General features: G+C 41.0%; 1 long non-coding RNA gene across 2 annotated transcripts in view; it reads right to left on the minus strand.

Moving 5' to 3' along the window:
- Positions 1-12,373, minus strand: part of LOC135101091 (uncharacterized) — a 50,880-nt gene that overhangs the window by 3,674 nt on the left and 34,833 nt on the right. The window contains exon 3 of one of the 2 annotated variants that reach the window (XR_010269012.1): positions 6,163-6,366. The exons of the other annotated variant lie outside the window; for it this stretch is intronic. This is a non-coding gene — a long non-coding RNA (uncharacterized LOC135101091). Of the gene's footprint in view, positions 1-6,162; positions 6,367-12,373 lie in introns of those variants that run through there. 2 annotated transcript variants of the gene reach the window in all.

Consider the following 12,373-nt stretch of genomic DNA (forward strand, 5'->3'; position numbering starts at 1 on the left):
AGTTAGAGAGAATAGCGTTCACAGAAGGCTGCGATATAATAGGCGTAACAGTCATGGTTAAATGTAGAAGTCAGGGACTATATGGCAGAATATAAAATTCCCGGTTACATAATATTTGAAAAAAGTCGTGAATAAAAAATGGATGTGACATCTTATTCTACACCAAAGCCAGTCTCAGTTCAGTTCTATTATTAAAACCTTTCATTGCACACGCAGATGCTCTATCTATATTATTAAATAATAATTCCGGGACAAAACTAGCATTAGCTTCTATGTACAGACTGCCAGCCCAGCCAATCCAAACTGACAGCGACATTTTCCACCAAATTAGAAAGCTAAGTGACGCACACGACGCCGTAATCCTTGGTGATTTTAATCTACCGGTGGCTAAGTGGGGCAAATCACTCACCTCTCTCCATGGATACGACCTGTATAATAACTTAAAAGAGAGTTCACTTACACAATTTGTGCAAAACTCGACAAGTGATAACCATGTCCTCGACCTCGTGCTTGCTACGAATGATGAATTAATAGAAAATCTGAATGTCGGCGAGGAGTTTGTAATAGTGACCACCGCTCAATCAACTTCATTATAAACTCCATGACTAACGAGTCAAATAAAAACAAAGAAAAAGTCCCTGACTAAAGAAAAGCAAATTTCTGTAAACTCAAATCAATGCTTAATCAAATCGACTAGAATCACTTACATACCACCACAGATATTAATGCTCACTGGAAATCTTTCATGGATAAATACTTAAAAGCATTGTAAGAATGCGTATCCATGAAAAATCGTCGACCTAATCGTCGTTAAACCTAGGTGGTGGAACACAAAAATAGCTAAATGCTTGCCTAGAGAGAGAGATCACCATAACAGATTAAAATCCTTCCGTAATAACGAAGAACACACTAGATTCGTAGAGTTAAGACGTAAAGCAAAGACATTAATCAAACACAGCAAAAGGTGCACCGAGTTACATGTTGCGAGCCAGAGTAAAACGAACAGTAAGGAATGTTATAGCTTTATTAGGCAAAAGAGAGCGATTACTTCAACTACTGGAGCCATAATTGACGAAAATGGAGATAACACTAACGACGAGGAACAAATTAGTATCATTCTAAACAAGTTCTTTGCCTCAGTATTTACAGCAGAAGATCTCAGCGACATCCCTACGGTGCCAGCAGTTCAAATTAATAACAACGACGTCCTAAGTGGCATCATTATAACAAAGTGACGTGTCAGAATGCATCGATAAAGCAAGCAAGTCACCCGGGCCTGACACTATCTCACACCACATCTTAAAAGAAGCGAAATCTGAATTATTTAAACCACTGATAATATCGTTCAATAAATCCCTGCAGTCCGGTACAATGCCTGATGAGTGGAAACTTGCTAACGTAACTCCGATTTAAAAAAAAAAGGCAGTAAATCTGTACCATGTAATTACCAGCCAATTAGCATAATCTCAATCGTATGCAAAATGCTTGAAACACTAATAAGAGATAAACTCGTTAATCACTTTGAAAAAAAAAAACTTACTTAAAAATAAACTCGTTAATCACTTTGAAGAAAACAACTTACTTGAAAATACTCAACACAGCTTCCGTAACAATCGCAACCTCTTAGATTTCTTCTATGATATTGTGATCCAGTATGACGAGAGTAAAGCGGTAGATATAATATATCTTGATTTTCAAAATGCCTTCGACAGTCTCCTGACAAACGTTTACTGATTAACTAAAATCACATGGTATTCAAGGCGACGTGTTGAGATGAGTAGCTAAACAACCGTAAACAAAGTGTAGTAATAAATGGAAAAGCATCCTAGTGGGCTAACCTAACCAGTGTGGTGCCACAGGGATCAGTCTTAGGACCTGTTCTCTTCCTTGTTTATATAAACGACATATATGAGGGTGTTACCGGTATAATATCTAATTTCGCTGATAACACCAAAATAACGAATTCCGTAGTCTCTAACGAACAAGTAATATAAATGCGGAAAAAATCTAGACAAGTTGTCAGAGAAGGGGCAAACCTAGCTGATCAGTTTTATGCAGATAAGTGCATAAAACGAAGAAAGAAACGAGAAAGCAAAGTATATTTTAAATGGTACCCAACATAAAAGTGTTGACAGTGAAATTGATTTAAGAGTAACAAAATCGAGTAGCCTAAAATTTAGCTAACAATGTTCAGAAGTCGTAAACAAAAAAAAAAGAAAAGAAAAGCGAATAAAATAAATGCCTTAATCGGCACATCTTTTGAATATAAATCTAAGGATACAATCCTCACTTTGTATGACTCTTTAGTCTGTCCGCTTTTGGAATACTGCGTTCAAGCATGGTGCCCCTTTTACTAGAGACATTGATAAATTAGAAGAAGTACAGCGTAGAGTAACAAAAATTATACGAAGCCTAAGAAAGAAATCATACGAAGAATGTCTTAAAGAATCAAATTTATTCCCATTAGCACAAAGAAAACTAGAGGCGACTTAATACAGGTGTTTAAAATCATCAAGGGTTTTGAAAACATGGACTGCAATAAATACTTCACGATAGACTCTTCAAATTACACGCGAGGAAACGGTTGCAAGGTTGTTGGGAAATCCATAAATTCTCATGGATAAGAAAAAAAAAAAAAATTCCGAGTAGTAAATCTATGCAATGGGCTTCCTCGAGATGTGATAGATTGTAACACTGTGGAGACTTTTAAACGCCGTCTTGACAAATATCTTGCCTGCGATCTGCGGCTAACAGCGTTTGTTTGTTAGTGATTAACTTCCTTGCCCTCAGGAAATGGAGGCACCTCATTTCATCTATTTCCGTTCTTTCCTATAAAATTTCCTTCGGGTTTTTCCTTTTCTAATCCCGTAAGGTATTTCTTTCCGGCCTGTTTTCCTGTGCGGCTTACGCCAGAGGGAATGGAGGGTGGGGAGACAGCCTTCTGCTTTCCTGTCCTTTTCCTCTACTATCACTTTATTAGCCCTAGGTCAAGTCACCTCATGATGACCGCAAGGCCTGTTGTGGCCAGTTTTTCTATGTAACTCTGTAACTCTCATTACTGCACATACGCACCTCTCTCTCTCTCTCTCTCTCTCTCTCTCTCTCTCTCTCTCTCTCTCTCTCTCTCTCTCTCTCTCTCCCCCCCCCCCCCACCCACCCACCCACACACACACACACACACACACACACACACACACACACACACACGCACTCACACACACACACACACACACACACACAGCTGCCTTGAGTTTCGTCCGCAGGGTCTTTTCTGATGAAGAGACAGTGGACGCGTGTGCTCATTACCGGCGCACCCAGACCATTACGAGTACAACGGAATCAGAGGGCGCAGTATACTAGGGAATAAGGCAAGAATGGCGCTTAATTTCCCCTTAAAAGTCATACTTGTAGATTCTTGGACGTAACTTATTGCACGTTATGTGGAATTACCGAGGAATACGTAGCGCCAAGAATGCAGGTTAAGTCTCGTTGTGTATTCAAAGCAGTCCACTTGTGCTGCAATGCCACAAGGACCACGCAGAGCTGCCGCTACAAACACACACAAACATCCTCCCCTAGCACACACTCTGAGCCTTTATTCGGTTACACGCATGTCTCGCCCTCCTAACGCTTCCTATGCCTTGCTCTGGTCACGCTACTTGCTACTCCCCTTCCTACAAGGTACTCCGCCTCGCCACGCACAGGACCTTCCCCTCCTAAACCCGCCTCTAAACCCCGCCAACACCACGCCTTTCTTTTCTGTCCTCCTCCCTCTGCCCCACAACACACGTCAGCCACAAAGCCATGCCAAACCTACCTACGTGTCCCGTCCCCTTAATCTTAGCCAACGACAACTGGCAGCAGCTCCACGCGATGCTATATGCTCGCCACGTCACGCCACTGCTTATGTGATTGTTAACTGGATTCTTCATTCTTCGGTACACTTTGTTGGATCATTTCTGCAGGGGTGGCGCGGCGTGACTGCTTTATTCTTCGTAGCTTTGTGTGTATATTTTTTTTTACGACTTTCTTGATTCCTTCAGTAAAGAGAGACATAAACCGCATTCCGCCGTCCGGCTTTCAACTAAACACACAGACAGGGCCACAGACACACGACATGAGACACCCACCTACCCTCCCCCCAACACACACACACACACACACAATAAAAACAACATTACTCCGTCAAATGTTCGCTAGCACTGTGTAAAGACCCGCCATTACTTAGGTCACTTCTTTGCAACACACACTGTACAAACACTGCGCCACTCAGGGTCACCTCATCACCACACACCGTAGGCCAAACCAACATACAAGACACGAACACAACGGAATCAAGGAGAACAAACCACACAAGACCTGTTAGTTTTTACGGGGCTGTTTGTGTTTGACTTAAGTGAAGTATTCTAATTTCAAATGATGTGGGATAGTAAAGCCAAATTGTCTCCGATCCTCAACTCTTCTCTCGTTCCTTCGTATAATTTTCCATCACTTTCACTTCAATACAGGCGCCACATGATCTTCTTGTGGTATGTAATATTAGTTGATCAAACAATCCAATTCAGTACATCTTATATTAATATTCTCTCTCTCTCTCTCTCTCTCTCTCTCTCTCTCTCTCTCTCTCTCTCTCTCTCTCTCTCTCTCTCCATCCACACAAACAAAAAAAGGGAGTAAAAAAAAATAAATACACCCCTTGTCTTTCCCCACATAATCACTATCTTCATACACCATGACGACCACCACCTTGACGACGACCCCTAGACACACACACACACACACACCCACACACACACACATATCGATATACTGTGAGACCAACCAACCACCTAGCCCATCCGCCAATTCTGCTTCGTTTTCCCGTCCCTCTTATAAGCGTCGCGTATTGGTTGCTTGGGACCTCAGACCTGCTCTCCAAGGTGGGGAAAAACTCCTACGCACACCTAAAAACAGTAATTCATACGGCAATCGAGGTAATTTATGTCAGGCCGTTTCGCAGAGTGTATTTCCTGCCATTTACGAGTTTTACGGGCAAATGTCCTTAATTTATGAGACTCACCGAACTGCGCTCCCGGTCTCTCTCTCTCTCTCTCTCTCTCTCTCTCTCTCTCTCTCTCTCTCTCTCTCTCTCTCTCTCTCTCCTCTGGTTCTTTACTTGTTCTTGTTCTTGTTCTTCTCCTTTTTTTTCTTTCCTTCATCATTATCATCATAATCATCATCATCGCCATTATCATCTACTTCTCCCATCTCCTCTTTCTTCTTCTTCTTCTTCTTCTTCTTTACCTTTTCTTTTTTCTTCTTTTTTTACCTTCTTCCTTATTATTATTATCATTCTCCTCCTCCGCCACCTCCACCCACCGCTTCTCCACCTGCGGCTGCGCTTCTTCCTCCAACACCACTTTTTTTTTTTTTTTTTTTTCCAGCGGGAAGCCATTTGAAAGAAACCATTGTTAGGGAGATTACTTTTTTTTTTTTTCATGTTCTCTTTTTTTAATAATTCTCGTTTGATGTTGCAGGTTTTGAGGCGGTGGCGGTGGCGGTGGTATTGGTATTAATTAATAGTGGTGATGGTGGTATTGGTGGTAGTAATTGTGATGATGTTGATAACGATGGTAGTGAATGGAGCTGAAAAAGAAGAACATGAAGAGAAGGAGGAGGAGGAGGAGGAGGAGGAGGAGGAGGAGGAGGAGGAGGACGAGGAGGAAGAGGACGAGGACGACGAGGGCGCAGAGAAGGAAGAAGAGGATATGCAGGAGATGGAAGAGAAGAAGGAACAAAAGCGGAAGTAAGAAGAGGAAAGAAGACAAAAAATAAAATGAAACGTTAAAAAAAGATCAGAGGGATGAAGACGAGAAGAGAAAGAAGAGAATAGTTCCTGTATCAGACTTACATTTTCTGCAGAGATGAACAAAAAAAGAAAGAAAGAAAGAAAGCAAAAGACGAATCAAGAGAAAAGAAAAATCAGAAGCGATAATGGTGCATAGTTTCTCCTTTCTTCTTCTTCTTCTTCTTCTTCTTCATCTTCTTCTTTTCTTGTTCTTTTGTTCTTTTTTTAACTTTCTCCTCCTCCTCCTTTTTCTTCTTCTTCCTTTCATATTTCCTCCTCCTCCTCCTCTTTCTTCTTTTCTTCTTTTTCTTCTTCGTCTTCTTCTTCTTCTTCTTTTTCTTTTTCTTTTTCTTTTTCTTCTTCTTCTCCTTCTTTTTCACCTCCTCCTCCTCTTCCTCCTCCTCCTTAATAAGTTTTCTTTCCTTTTCATCTTTCTTCCCCTCTTCTCCATTATTATTTTCCTTTTCCTCTCCTCTCTTAGCTCTCCACGTGATACTTTTGCTTCACTCCTGTTCCAAATAACAGCTTCAGGGTAAACTCTGATAAATAAAAAAAAAAAAAAAAAAAAAAAAAAAAAAAATATATATATATATATATATATATATATATATATATATATATATATATATATATATATATATATATATATATATATATATATATATATATATATATATATATATATATATATACTATATATAAATATATATTTATATAATGTAGCAACACTAAATAAATAAGCAAATAGAAATAACAAAGTAAATGAGTAGAGCGGTGCAGACTGAAGGGAAAGTTTGAATCCAGTCACTAAGAAAAACGATAAGGTCGATAGTCCATCTAAGAAGATCAACTCAGCGAAGACCAAACCTCCGTCAGCGTCCAGGAGGAGGAGGAGGAGGAGGAGGAGGAGGAGGAGGAGGAGGAGATAGAGTGTGGTGATCTGTTTCAGCTTCTTTGGTTCGAGAAAAGCTTTTATAGGAAATATATAAGAGGTATATACTAAAAATCACCCCAAGAGTCTTTATTGAAATCAAAGGAAGCCCAACTATTTTCCCTTTTTTGTTTTTGACATATGGGCGTGCAGAAAATAATAAACTCATATCATTGTTAAAAGGAAAAAGAAAAGAGAAAGAAGGAACTGTACGGAAAGCTTAATATAAAATCTCTTATTAACTTTCTGAAAACTGTAAAATGATTAACAAAGAGAGACAGGAATGTGGTCTTTAAGAAAATGAAAAAAAAAAAGAATAGATGAATACATGAAGGAGGGAGAACGATGAGAGAGAGAGAGAGAGAGAGAGAGAGAGAGAGAGAGAGAGAGAGAGAGAGAGAGAGAGAGAGAGAGAGAGAGAGAGAGAGAGAGAGAGAGAGAGAGAGAGAGAGAGAGAGAGGAGAGAGAGAGAGAGAGGAGAGAGAGAGAGAGAGAGAGAGAGAGAGAGAGAGAGAGAGAGGAGAGAGAGAGAGAGAGAGAGAGAGAGAGAGAGAGAGAGAGAGAGAGAGAGAGAGAGAGAGAGAGAGAGAGAGAGAGAGAGAGAGGAGAGAGATTTGTGGCGAGGGAGAGGAACATTTCTAAACAAAATAACACACTGCAAACACTATATTTCACTACACCTCAAACAAAGTAGAAAATGAGCTGCAAGTCAGAGCGTGAAGGCAGAAACCACGTTACACACGAGCTAAAACAATTAAGTAATTTTAGGAACACAGTAAGCCCCTTATAGCGGACTTACTACAAAGCGATGAAAGAAAAAACTAATTATTGTTGTTATTTCTATTATAATTTTTCTTCTTTTGTATTTTCGGTCCCCTTTCAATTAAGGATTTTCTCCCTTTAAATCAAGAGTAAGATAATAATGAGGTTGATGTTAATGAAAATAATAGTAATAATAATAATAATGATAATAATAATAATAATAATAATAATAACAATAATAATAATACAACAAGCTCAAGTGAATTTCTTCTAGCAAACACCGGAAAAAACACACACACGCACGCACGCACACACACACACACACACACACACACTACGACTACTACTACCACCACCACTACTACTACTACTACCACTACAACGTCAATACTTCCAAAGTTACGCTTCTTGCAATCCTTATCTGTCTGTCTGTATGATTCTCTCTCTCTCTCTCTCTCTCTCTCTCTCTCTCTCTCTCTCTCTCTCTCTCTCTCTCTCTCTCTCTCTCTCTCTCTCTCTCTCTCTCTCTTCCCCCTCCCCCTCCTGTTTTCGTCCGTACTTTCTCCTCCCCGCTGGCACCAAAATTTCATTACCAATTTTTCCCCGAACGTGGACGGCGTGTATGACTTGCTGTTGTTTACATATGGCAAGGCGAGGAAGTGTGCTCTCGTCTACTCAGGTGTATTTTGTTCCGCCTACCTGTTTGTCTTGGTTTTTGCACCTGTTCGTTGTTCGGCCTGTCTCTTTGTCTGCCTCTGTGGGTGGCTAGAATGGGTCGATGTTGTTATTCATTTATTTTTTTCCAGAATCTCGCGTTTCCAAGTTCGTCTTTTATTTCATCAACGTTTGTAGTTATATATATTTTCTCTCTCTCTCTCTCTCTCTCTCTCTCTCTCTCTCTCTCTCTCTCTCTCTCTCTCTCTCTCTCTCTCTCTCTCTCTCTCTCTCTCTCTCTCTCTTCCCTGAAATTATGTTTTAATTGCTGCCACTTCATTCCCTACCTGCTATAAAAGGCGACTAAAAAGGCCCTGGGCGAGCAACCCACCCCCCGCAGTGAATGAATGCTACGTCTTGCATTGGCAATCTCACCATATTTTAGAAATAGAATATTACTGCTAAATACTACTGCTGCTGCTACTACTACTACTACTACTACTACTACTACTACTACTACTACTATTGCAAGAACAACAACAACAACAACAACAACAACAACTACCACTACTACTACTACTACTACTACTACTACTACTACTACTACTACTACTGCTGCTGCTGCTGCTGCTGTTGCTACTGATGCTGCTACTACTACTTTTGTAATTGCTATTATGCATATATGAAAAAAAAAATCATAACAGCGTTCTGTGATACGAGTAATGCAGAAAATACAGCTACACTGTAATATAATGATTTTAACTTAAAATTTGATAAAGAAAATATGAATCATGTCTTGCATTATAACGAACTGCTCGATTTTTTGGCTTTACTTGGATTCTTTTTAAAACTCAAAACGAAGTGACAGGCATGAAACCCTTGACAATCACATAGCATCCCACATTGTTAAAATACCTATTCTTTTTATCCTCCAGGCACTATTTTTAACAGATTCGACAGGAGAGAAAGTCCACATGACTGAAATAAAACCACTGTCTCCTATTTTTTGTGTCTCTAAAAACTCGGACGACAAAAGCAGCAAAGAGGGAAGGGAAGGGCTGTGTAAGGGGATGGGGTGTCGATGAAGTTAATTTCTCTCTCTCTCTCTCTCTCTCTCTCTCTCTCTCTCTCTCTCTCTCTCTCTCTCTCTCTGCAATCCTAACTGCATTTGACACACCCCACAGCGACGTCCCATCCCACTAATCAAACAAAAACACTTTCTCCACGACCACTGGAAAAAAAAAAAAAATGTACACCGAAGTTTACTCACATTCTGATCATCTCAACATTATTTTTTCAATTCTATTCACTGGCCAGCCCTTTCAGGTAACAGTAAGAAAATCAGGATGCAAAACAGTGGTGAGTAAATTGCTTTCCACCTTACCCACTTAAATCCACCTGTCCATACCGTAACACGTTCACACACCCCCACCTGAGTACACAGTCGCCTCCCCCTTCCCTATTCCACTCCCTAACTCGGGCACGCGCTTAGACTCGTGATTTTCAGCTCAATCTCACACAAGTGACCGCAACATTGTTCATTCCCTAAACCCCTACGAGACCCCTAACCTTCCCCTCCCTTCCTTCCCCTTCCTTTCCCTCCTGCCATCACTCATCGCCCTCAGTCCCCGCCGCCGCCACAACAGGACGCAACCCTCCCCTCCCGGGCTTTCCCAACGCCCCAGCCGGGAGTCAAGACGGGGAATAAATTGAATTCTCTCCCTTTTGCTGACAAACCAATTTTGTGCGCCATGTTCCCGGCCTGTAGTTTTTTGCCCTTCTCTGACGCCTACCTCCCTTCCTTCCTCCCTCCCTTCCTCCCTCACTCCCACAAGAGCTGGGGCGAGTGACGAGAATAGAGTAATATTTTCTTTCCCCCACCTTGAGGCTTTTGCGTGTGGTCAAACGGCTAACATTTGAGCCTCGTGTAGAGGGCAACGGCCAAGGTGGGATAAGTCTCATGCTATTTCTAAGAGGGAAACTTGTTGGCTTTATTCTGTACGAGTGTTGAGAAGGGAATACTTGCAGTACTTGACATTGTCAGGCGTGCTCATGAGCCCACGCATGTGCTATTCCTTCCCCTTCAACGCCCCTTACACACACACACACACACACACACAGACACACACACAATCCCACGTCACACAAAAAAGAAAAAAATGAAAGAGCTTCAAGAAATTCTATAATTAAAAAAGAGAACCGAAACGAAGTAAACAGAAATAGCGAGAAAACGTAGAGACAATAATTCCATTCTTCCTTGAACTCTTGTAACGATTTCTTTTACAGGCGTACAAAGAAAGACACGAGAGAAAAAGAGGGAAATATATGAATGGATGAGAGAGAGAGAGAGAGAGAGAGAGAGAGAGAGAGAGAGAGAGAGAGAGAGAGAGAGAGAGAGAGAGAGAGAGAGAAGAAAAGTGTAAAGTTCTCCATATAGGGACCAACAACGTTTACGCAACATATGTAATAAATAATATGCCACTGCCAAACCCTGAAAAAGAAAAGATTTTGGTGTTGCAGCGTCGAAAGATCTAAAACCCAGTGAACACTGCACAGAAACAGTAAAGACAGGAAATAAATTACTAGGGTTCATTGGAAGAAACTTTGAATTTAAATCAGAAAGTTATACTTGCCTTATATAACTCGTGCGCCCTCATCTAAAATACTGTATGCATTTCTGGTCATCGTATTAAAAAAGAAAAAAAAAACATTGATAAACTTGAAAAGATACAGTTTAGAGTAACGAAAATTATTCCAGGACTTCATGATAAACCATATGAGGAACGACCGGAAAACAATTAAACTTATTTAAGCCTAACGAAACGTAGGATATGAGGAGAACTAATTGAGGTTTTCAGAATTTTTAAAGGTTACTATAACTTTCAATCATAAAATATGAAAATATCTTAGTTGCAAGATGGCGCCCAAATTTTTAAAATTCCTCGCGACGAAGTATTTCTTATTTTAATCACGTCGTATTTACAACGTGATTAAAAAAAGAAATATTGAATATGAATACTATGTAAGCTTCCTTCAGAAATTGTAAACAGTAATTCAACTGAAAAAAAAAAAACTTAAAACCTAATCCCCAACAAGCTCTCTTCTTGTCTGAATAATTACATAAAATTATAACTCCCCACTTTTACTAAAATAAGTCATTTACTTTACAGACAGCGATATTATCATTAGTGTGTTCATTTTCAGATAGGCGTATAGAATCCGCCATAGGGTGAATACTAGAACTTCCTTTCAATCTTCCCTATGAAAATTCCATGTCGGTTCTTTTTCATAATGCATGGTATTTTTCCTGCCTATTTCAGTGCCAGCGCAAGCTGGAGGGAGTGGTGGGTGGGGAAGAGCCTTCTGCTGTACTGTCCTGTCTCTCTATTCTGTGGATGTTTAGAAGCAGTTACCGAACAGCCTTGCAAGGACCTAAAGGTCTTTTGCTGTTTGGATTTCCTTTATATTCCTCCTCCTCCTCCTTTCTCATCCTCCTCCTCTCTCCCTCTCTCTAACCCTTCCTTTCTCTCCCCAACTCTCTCTTAGCTTCCCTCCCACGCTTCATGTCGAGGTCATAAGGTCTGTCTTGCACCAAATATTTCCTTCGAGAAGCTCTCACGTTCCGTCCTTCCTGTCTCGCAAATGCCGGCAAACTGAGAAAACTTGCCAAATAAAAATAATCTGACAACTTGGTGCCTCGGTGATGCAAAGCTGAGACACAGCCCAGGATACAAAGACAAGGACACTGAGAAGAAGATACGAAGCCTTTGAGGATATAAGACTCAACTTGGAAATCCAGACTGAGAGAGATACAGAGAGAGACAGAGACAGAGTGACATCCCGGAAAGCGTTGGGTGGAGATTTGCCGCCTGAGAACCGCCTGTCAACCTGAAGGAGGCGCCGTCGAGGTGACCTCGGTAACGAATGAGAGCAATAGCATCGCTGAGGCACGGCAAGCCAAGTCTCAAGTCTCCCTCAGGAGTGATCTCGAGCCTGATTAGCGTTTATGAGGATCTGCACGGTGCTGTCGAGCGATTCTTTATGCCGCCCCTCCCCCCATCACCCAGAGCGCCAGGCCTCTTACACACACCCACGGTTCCTTTGCCACCGCGGTACTCAGAAGCCCTTTATCAGCACACCGGTTCGCAATGCCTTTCTTTCTTTGTGACTTGCATTGCTACTTCCACGGAAACTCCTGT

The sequence above is a fragment of the Scylla paramamosain genome, chromosome 6 (assembly GCF_035594125.1).
Source record: "Scylla paramamosain isolate STU-SP2022 chromosome 6, ASM3559412v1, whole genome shotgun sequence".
In the NCBI taxonomy this organism is placed as follows: Eukaryota; Metazoa; Arthropoda; class Malacostraca; order Decapoda; family Portunidae; genus Scylla; species Scylla paramamosain.